The sequence below is a fragment of the Meriones unguiculatus genome, chromosome 3, assembly GCF_030254825.1.
Source record: "Meriones unguiculatus strain TT.TT164.6M chromosome 3, Bangor_MerUng_6.1, whole genome shotgun sequence".
Lineage (NCBI taxonomy): Eukaryota > Metazoa > Chordata > Mammalia > Rodentia > Muridae > Meriones > Meriones unguiculatus.
Genome location: NC_083351.1, coordinates 49,562,397 through 49,572,148, shown reverse-complemented (window position 1 = coordinate 49,572,148; position 9,752 = coordinate 49,562,397). Strand labels below are relative to the sequence as shown.

General features: G+C 36.7%; 2 pseudogenes; one reads left to right on the top strand and one right to left on the bottom strand.

Moving 5' to 3' along the window:
- The first annotated feature begins 217 nt into the window (after positions 1-217).
- LOC110544146 (putative vomeronasal receptor-like protein 4) lies at positions 218-1,116 on the top strand (annotated as a pseudogene).
- A 315-nt stretch (positions 1,117-1,431) lies between these two features.
- LOC132652762 (large ribosomal subunit protein eL22-like) lies at positions 1,432-1,811 on the bottom strand (annotated as a pseudogene).
- Positions 1,812-9,752: the final 7,941 nt, after the last annotated feature.

Genomic DNA, 9,752 nt, shown 5'->3' with positions numbered 1-9,752 from the left:
TGCTATTTATACAGAAGATACATGGAAAATATATAGAAATATAGGCTATGATGTACAGTCTGGAACATCAAAACTTAAAGAGAAAGTTAATCAAGAATTAGTAGGGAAAACAGAATGTTGATATAGATATACAGTTCCAAGTTTGATGTATAATCTTTTTTTCAGATATAAGAAATATTCTTCCACTATGTTCTTAAGATGCATACACTTCTCACTTATGTCCTCACTAAAGAGTGTCCTTCATTTCCAAGCTGGGATTGGTGTTTTGGCCAATATGTTTATTTTTTTCTCTATACTTTCATAATCGTAGGTCACAGACCTAAGCCCGTGTACCTGACCTACTGTCAACTGTCCTTTGCTCACCTAATGATGGTCCTCACTGGTGGGGACATGTGGCTTACAGACATATTTGAGTCACTGAACATCGAAAATGACTTCAAATGTAAGACAATTTTTTACATAAGCAGGGTAATGAGAGGCATCTCTATCTGCATCACCTGCCTCCTGAGTGTGTTCCAAGCTGTCACTATTAGTCCCAGTAACTCCTTGATGGCAAAATTTAAAAATAAACTAAAAAAATACATCATCGATGCTTTCTTCTTTATTTGGCTATTCAGTTTGACCTTCAGTGGCAGACTTATCTTCTATGTTGGTGGTTTTACCAATGTGAGTGAGACAAACCAGATGAAGGTCACTAAATCCTGCTCACTCTTTCCAAAGAACTACATAATCAAGGAAGTAATTGTAATATTGACTATCTTCAGAGATGTATTTCTTATAGGAGTCATGATGACCACAAGTGCATACATGGTGATTATCCTGTTCAGACATCAGAGGCAATGCAAGCTTCTTCATAGCATCAGCCACCTGAGAGTGTCCCCTGAGAAAAGGGCCACCCAGACCATCTTGATGGTGGTGGTTTTCTTTGTGATCATATACTGGGTGGACTTCATCATATCATCTACCTCAATCCTTGTATGGAAGTATGACCCATTCATTCTGACTGTTCAGAAGTTTGTCATGAATCCCTACCCTGCAATTACTCCTTTGATACAAATCAGTTATAATAAGAGAATAATAAGAATGCTGAAAATCTTGCAGGCAAAGTGCCACTAGATTTTTTTAAAGACATTTTCCTCTTCTTTTAAAAATGATTCATTCATTTTCATTTATATGTATGAATTTGGTGCCAATATGTATGCATGTGTGCATTCCTGGTGTGCACAGAGGTCTGAAGAGGTCCAGTGATCAACCAGAACTGGGGATTCAGATGGGTATAGGTTCCATGCTGTTGCAGTAACTGTAATAGTTTTCTAAACTACAGATTCATTTTAAATTTCATTTGTTCAAGTGGGAAAGTGAGATTTTTATATTATTTCTTTCCTAAATTTTATTTATGAATGAATAGAAGACATTCCACAGCAATGTGTCTTAATCCTCCTCCTCTTCTTCATCCTGGTTAATCTGGAAGTAATGCAATTCATAATTCTCTTTGCTGTTGGCAACAACACACAAGCAGTCTTGAAGATTGTTCTTCAAATATTTTTTGGTGAGATATTTCAAATACCTTTTGGAGAAAGGCACCTCAGAAATGACAGTGATCTTGTTCTTACTCCATTTGATGGTCACAACCCCTCTGCCAAGATTCCCAGCTTTCCCTTTCACCTTGATCCTCTCCTGGAGGACCTGCTCAAAACTGGCAGCATCCATAATTCTATCTTCTACAGGATGGGTGCAGTCAAGGATAAAATTAAAAACCTGCTTCTTTTTTTTCCCCCTGTACTTGCTACATGCTTTTTCACAGGTGCCATGGTGGCAGAGGAGGCCCTTTCATATGATTTTTAAATAATTTGTGTTATTACATATATACATTTTTTGACATTGTGCTGCCAAGCATTATAAAGTTCTTAAGTTCATTGTACACTATAAGCTGATATTTCCACATGAATTCTCTTTCTCCTTTTTTCTTTCTATCATAAAAGTGTCCTTGATGTTGAGGTTACTTAAAAGAAGCTCTTTGTTGAGAGTAACCTTTTAAGCCTTTTTGTTGAAATAATTTTAATTTACTCTTAGTCACCAAAAGTAGTTTAAGAGTAGCATTAATCCTGTTTACTAATTAAAATTTCTATGTATCATAAAAATAATGTGAACTTAAATTTACTAATTTTACCACATTTACTCAAAGAGTCTTATAAGAAAATCCCCTGCTTCATTTAATCTACATTTATTGAAATATTATTAGTAACTAAAATAAAATTATTTACATACACATAAATGATGTACAAAGTGGTTTTGTGAATGGGTGCATGCTCTTATGTATGTCCACAAATGAAAGATATGTGTTTATGTACACATGGAAGCCAGGAGAAAATAGCTCCTGTTCTTCAGAAGCTTTAGCCTCCTGTTTTGATAGAGTGTCTCTTGCTGTACCTGAGGCTTACCAAATAGGTCTAGATGGTTACCCCATGGATTCTCCTGTCTCTGCCTCTCTGGCTCTGAGATTATAAATGTTCACCACCATACCCTATAGTTTAAAAACTATGTTTTTCCTCTATTGAAAAATTTTTTTTTCATACAATGTATTTGATCAGATTACCCCTTTTTCTAGTCCTCCCAGTTCATTCTCATCTCCTCTTCCACTCAGATCCACACACTTTCTGTCTTTTGTAGGAAACACACAGGCATGTAAGCAAAATAGGAAAGTGAGAACAATTAGTCTCATAATACGGGCATTTCAGGCAAAGGGAGGACTCCTGTCAGAATAAAGGAGTTTAAGTGGGTTATTTTCACTATCTGAGGTCCTTCTCCAGTGTTTGGACTGACTGGATCTGGGTCTCCACAAGGCCAGACTCTTTGATAACTAGGCTATGCAGATAATCTGGTGTGAGGGATGTAAAGGAAGCAGATGAAGAAGTCTGTGACGCTGGATTATCTGGGGCTAGCCACTTTGAAACTATCTTAGATGTAGATTTTAAGTAAACACCTAGACTTGGGAGAGTATTGGAATAAATGTGTACATTAGGAGAAGAAGACAAAGTTACATAGACTAGGGAAAAAACAGCCCCTTAAGAGAAAATGTTTCCTCACAGCTGGAACAAAGACCTTTAAGGACATTTTAAAAGAAATGCCCCAGAGATCTTCCAGGTTGTTGAATTAAGCATTGAGAAAAACAGTAACTGCTGTGTCACCCCAGACCCAAGGCTTGAGTGAGGAGACTCCTATTCTCACCTTGCCCCATAGGGAGAGTGGAAAAAACATTTCTGTTCCACACAGACACAGAGTTCATTGAATCCTGGGAAAAAGTTTGTTAGAACTAAAGTGGCCTTCAGAGGTGAGAGGAGCTCTATGGAGTTTACTTTGTTCAGGACAATGGACAGTGCTACAAGCTGGGTGCTTGTGAGAAGCTCTGTAAGGCAGAGGCTCCAAGATGTTGTGCATTTGTGTTTCCCCAGAAGAATTTACAGCAAGCATTCAAAACGTCCTTTTTTGTTTTAATAAAAGGAGAATACAGCTGTCTGGATTAATGCTAGAGCAATGTCCCCCTTCTGCTGGCTCAGATTAACCCAAAACTGACACTTGATTAAATGGCATACCTCTCCCATGAGCCAATATTTAACATTTGTTATGATACATTTGATTTACTATCAGTGTCTATAGTAAATAAAGTCAAGTACATTAGCAGAAACTTTTGTCCTAAGTGTACATTTGAAACTTTTAGGCCCATTGTCTTGGTACCTGGGAGAGGAGATTCCCAAAAGCAGCAAACAGGGAAGGAAGAATCCACTCACTGCAACAGGCAATAGGTGGAGAACCTTGGGCTGTTGATTGACAGGGACAGTTATAGACTTTCAAACAAAATTAATCAAAAGAGATGGGAAGGACACTTCATACTCATCAAAGGAAAAATCCACCATGATGACATCTCAGTTCTGACCATATATGCCCCACATTCAAGGGCACCCATATTTGTAAACGAGAATTACTAAAGCTTATATCATGCATTGAATCCTACACAAAAATAGAAGGAGACTTCAACACACCTCTCTAACCAATGGACAGATCAATTGAGATGTAAATTAAATAGAGAAATAATGAAACTAACATTATGAGTGAATTGAACCTAACAGGTATTTGCAGAACATTCCATCCAAACACGAAAGAATCTACCTTCTCAGCATATCATGGAACCTTCACCACATACACAGACACAACACAAGCCTCAGAAAATACAAGAAATTTAAAATAATACCATGTATTCTATCAAACCACTGTGGATTAAGATTAGACTTCAACAACAACAGAAACAATAGAATGACTACAAAGTCATGGAAACTGAACAGGTCTGTATTTAATGACCACTTGGGTCAAGGAGTAAAAAAAGAAAGAAATTAAAGACTTTCTAGAATTTAATTAACATGAAGGTACAACATAGCCAAACTTATGGGACACAATGAAAGTAGTGCTAAGAGGAAAGTTCATAGCACTGTGCCTTCATAAAAAAAAGTGGAGAGAGTTCACACTAGCAACTCAGCAACTCATTTGAAAGCTCAACAAAAAAAAAAAGGAAGTAAACACACCCAAGAAGAGTTGACTGCAGGAAATAATCAAAATCAGGGCTGAAATCAATAACATAGAAACAAAGCAAACAATACAGAGGATCAACAAAACAATGAGCTGTTTTGTTTTGTTTTGTTTTTTGAGAAAATCAACAAGATAGACAAACCTGTAGCCAAAACTACCTAAAATACAAAGGGAGAATATCCAAATTAATAAAATCAGAAATTAAAAGGGGATCTAACAACAGACTCCAAGGAAATCCAAGAATCATTAGATTGTACATCAAGTACCTGTATGCTACAAAATTGTAAAATCTAAATGAAATGGATGATTTTCTTGATAGATATCACTTGCCAAAGTTAAATCAAGATCATAGTAACAATTTAAATGAATCTATAATCCCAAAGGAAGTAGAAGCAGTCATCAAAAGCCTGCCAACCAAAAAGAATCATGAGTTAAGTGGTTTTAGCCCCAAATTCTACCGGAATTTCAAGAAGAACTAATACCAATATTCCTTAAACTTTTCCACAAAATAGAAACATAAGGAATATTGCCAAACTCACTCTATGAAGCAACAGTTATCCTGTTACCCAAACCACACAAAGACCCAACAAAAAAAGAGAATTTCAGATCAATCTTCCTTATGAACATTGATGAAGAAATATTCAGTAAAATGCTTGCAAACTAAATCCAGGAACATATAAAAAATATCATCTACCATGATCAAATAGGCTTCATCCCAGTGATGGAACATCATTTGAAAATCCATCAACATAATCCATCATATACATAAACTGAAAGAAATAAAATACACGATCATCCCATTAGATGCTGAAAAGGCCTTTGACAAAATCCAATACTTCTTCAAGTTAAAATTCTTGGAATGATTAGGGATTCAAGGCCCATACCTAAACAAAATAAAGGCAATATATAGCAAGCCAATAGCCAACATCAAGTTAAATAGAGAGAAATATAAAGCATTCCCATTAAAATCAGAGACAAATCAAGGCTGCCCACTCTCACCATATCTCTTCAATTCAGTACTTGAAGTACTAGATAGAACAATAAGACAAGTAAAGAGATTAAGGGGATAGAAATTGGAAAAAAAGTATCACTATTTGCCGATAATATGATAGTATAAGTATGCGACCTCAAAGTTTCTACCAGAGGACTCCTACAACTGATAAATACCTTCAGCAAAATGTCTGGAAAAAAATTAACTGAAAAAGACAGTATCCCTCCTTTATACAAGTGACAAGAGGGCTGAGAAAAAAATTAGGGGAGCAACACCCTTCATAATAGCAACAAATAATATAAAGTATCTTGGTGTAACTCTAACTAAGCAAGTGAAAGACCTGCATGACAAGAACTTCAAGTCTTTGAAGAAAGAAACTGAATATTTTAGATGATGCAATGATCTCCCGTTCTTGTGACTGGGTAGGATTAACATAGTACAAATGGCCTTACAATGTAGAAAAGAAACCTTTTTTAACAAGTGGTGCTGCTCTACCTGAATGTCTGCATGTAGAAAAATGCATATGGACCAGGATTTATCAAGCTTCACAAAACTTAAGTCCAAGGACCTTGACATAAAACAGGAGACTTTAAACAAATTAAAAGACAAAGTGGGGAAAAATCTGCAACTCATTGGCTTAGGAGACAACTTCCTCAACAGAACAGCAACAGCACAGGCTCTGCTATCAACAATAATAAATGGGATCTCATGATACTGAGAAGCTTCTGCAAGTCAAAAGACACTGTCAGTAGAAAAAAATTGCAGTGTCTAGATTGGGAAAAAAATCTCACGAACCCTACATTAGACAGAAGGCTAATATCTAAAATATACAAAGAACTTAAGAAATTAAGCACCAACCAATCAAATAACCCAATTAAAAATGGGAGATTTTGGTCTTTGTGTGGTTTAGGTATCAAGGTTACTGTGGCTTCATAGAATGAGCTTGATAATGTTTCTTCTGTTTCTATATTGTGGAATAATTTGAAGAGAATTGGAGTTAGTGCTTTTTAAAGTCTGGTAGAATTCTGTGTTGTAACCATCTGGCCTTGAACTTTTTTGCAAGGGAGACTTTTGATGATTGCTTCTATTTCCTTGGGGGATATAGAACTATTTAATCTTTCTACCTCATCTTGATTTAATTTGGTAGATGGAATCTATCAAGAAAATTGTCCATTTCCTTTAGATTTTCAAATTTTGTGGCATATAGGCATTTGTATTAATACCTAATGATTGTTTGGATTTCCTCAGTGTCTGTTGGTATGTCCCCTTTTTCATTTCTGATTTTGCTGATTTGGATATTTTCTCTCTGCCTTTTAGTTAGTTTGGCTAAGGGTTTGTCTATCTTGTTGATTTTCTCAAGGAACCAGCTCTTGGTTTCATTGATTCTTTGAATAGTTTTATTTGATTCTAATTTATTGATTTCAGCCCTGAGTTTGATTATTTCCAGTCGTCTACTCCTCTTGGGGAGGAGTAAACTCCTCCTCCTCCTCCTCCTCCTCCTCCTCCTCCTCTTCTTCTTCTTCTTCTTCTTTTCCTAGGGCTTTTGAGTAAGCCATTGAGTTACTTGTATAATATGTTTCAGCTCTTCTTGAAGGTGGTTAGTGCTGTGAATTTTCCTCTTAGTACTGCTTTCATTTTGTCCCATAAGTTTGAGTATCTTGTGTCTTCATTTTCATTGAATTCTAAGAAGTCTTTAATTTCTCTCTTTATTTCTTCCCTATCCTAGCTGTCATCGAGTAGGAAGTTGTTCAGTTTCATTTTTGTGTAGGCTTTTTGCTATTTCTGTTGTTGTTGAGGTCCAGCTTTAGTACATGGTTGTCAGATAGAATACACGGGATCCATGCTCAGGTACCGGTAGGATTAACATAGTGAAAAAATGTCCATCCTACCAAAAGCAATCTACAGATTCAATGCAATTCCCATCAAAATACCAACACAATTCTTCACAGAACTTGAAAGAAAGATTCTCAACTTCATATGGAGAAACAAAAAAAAAAAAAAAAAACAAAACCCAGAATTTACAAAACAATTCTTTACAACAGATCCTCTGGAGGTATCTCCATCCCTGATCTCAAGTTGTTTTACAGAGCAATAATAATAAAAACTGCTTGGTACTGGCATAGAAGCAGAAAGGTGGATCAATGGAACTGAAGAGAAGACCCAGAAATAAATGCACACGCCTATGAATACTTGATTTTTGACAAAGCAGCCAAAACCATTCAATGGAAAAAAGACAGCATCTTTAACAACAGGTGCTGGTTCAACTGGATCTCTACATGCAGAAAAATGAAAATAGATTCATATTTATCACCCTGCACAAAATTAAAGTCCAAGTGGAGCAACGACCTCGATATAAAACCAGATACTCTAAATTAGTTAGAAGAAAAATTGGGAAGACCCTAGAACTCATTGACATAGGAGACAAGTTCCTGAAGAGAACATTGTCAGCACAGGCCCTAAAAGCAACAATCAATAAATGGGACCTCATGAACATGAAAAGCTTCTGTAAAGCAAAAGACAGTGTCTTTAGAAGAAAACGGGAGTGTACAAATTGGGAAAGGATAATTATTAACTCTATAGCTGACAAAGGGATGCTATCTGGAATATATAAAGAACTAAAGAAGTTAAAAGGCAATAATTCAAGTAACCCAATTGAAAAATGGGGTATGGAGCTATTTTGGAGAAGGTTCCATGAGGTGGTGAAAAGAAGGTATACTCATGAATTTGGGTGAAAAGTTCTGTAGACATCTATTAGGTCCATTTGAATTAGGAGCTTTGTTCAAAGACCTCAACATAAACCCAGACACACTAAATTGGTTAGAAGAAAAAGTGGGGAAACCCTAGAACTCATTGGCACAGGAGACGACTTCCTGAACAGAACATCAACAGCACATGCTCTAAGAGCAACAATCAATCAATGGGACCTCATGAAACCGGACAGCTTCTATAAAGCAAAGGACACTTTTCAGAACAAATGACAGCCTTCAGACTGGAATAGGATCTTCACCAACCCTATATCTGACAGAGGTGTAATATATAGAACATATAAAGAGCTAAGGGAGTTAACAAGCAACAAACCAAGTAATCAAATTAAAAAATTGGGTACAGAGCTAAACGGAGAATTCTCAGTAGAGGAATATAGAATGGCAGAGAAACACTTAAAGAAATGCTTAACATCCTTAGTCATCAGGGAGATGTAAATCAAAATAACTCTGAGATTTCACCTTACATCCATCAGAATGACTAAGATCAAAAACTCAAGTGACATCACATGCTGGAGAAGATGTGGAGAAAGGAGAACCCTCCTCCATTACTGTTGGGAATGTAAACTTTACAACCACTTTGGAAATCACTCTGGTGCTTTTTCAGACAATAAGGAATAGTGCTTCCTTAAGATCCAGCTATACCACTCCAAGTCACATATCCAGAAGATGTTCAAGTACACAACAAGGACATTTGCTCAACCATGTTTGTGGCAGCTTTAGTCATAATAGCCAGAACCTGGAAACAACCCAGATATCCCTCAACGGAGGAATGGATACAGAAATTGTGGTACATTTACATAATGTAATACTACTCAAAATTAAAAACAAGGAAATCATGAAATTTGTAGGCACATGGTGTGAACTATAAAAGATCATCCTGAGTGAGGTATACCAGAAACAGAAAGACACACATGGTATATACTCTCTTATAAGTGGATACTTGGCATATAATATAGGATAAACCTACTAAAATCTGTACACCTAAAGAAGCTGAGTAGATGGAGGACCCTGGGTAAGATGATCAATCCTCACTCAGAAAGGCAAATAGGACAGTGATTGGAAGAAGGAGAAATCAGGAAACAGGACAGGAGCCTTCCACAGAGGGCCTCTGAAAGACTCTACCAGCAATGTATCAAAGCAGATACTGAGACTCATAAACAAACTTTGGGCAGAGTGCAGGGAATCTTAGGAAAGAAGAGGGAGATAGTGAGACATGGAGAGGACAGGAGCTCCACAAGGAGAGCAACAGAACAAAAATATCTGGGCACAGAGATCTTTTCTGAGACTAATACTCCAACCAAGGACCATGCATGGAGATAACCTAGAACCTCTGTTCAGATGTAGTCCATGGCAGCTCAGTAGGTTCCCTAATGAGGGAAACAAGAACTGTCTTTGACATGAACTCAGCGGCTAGT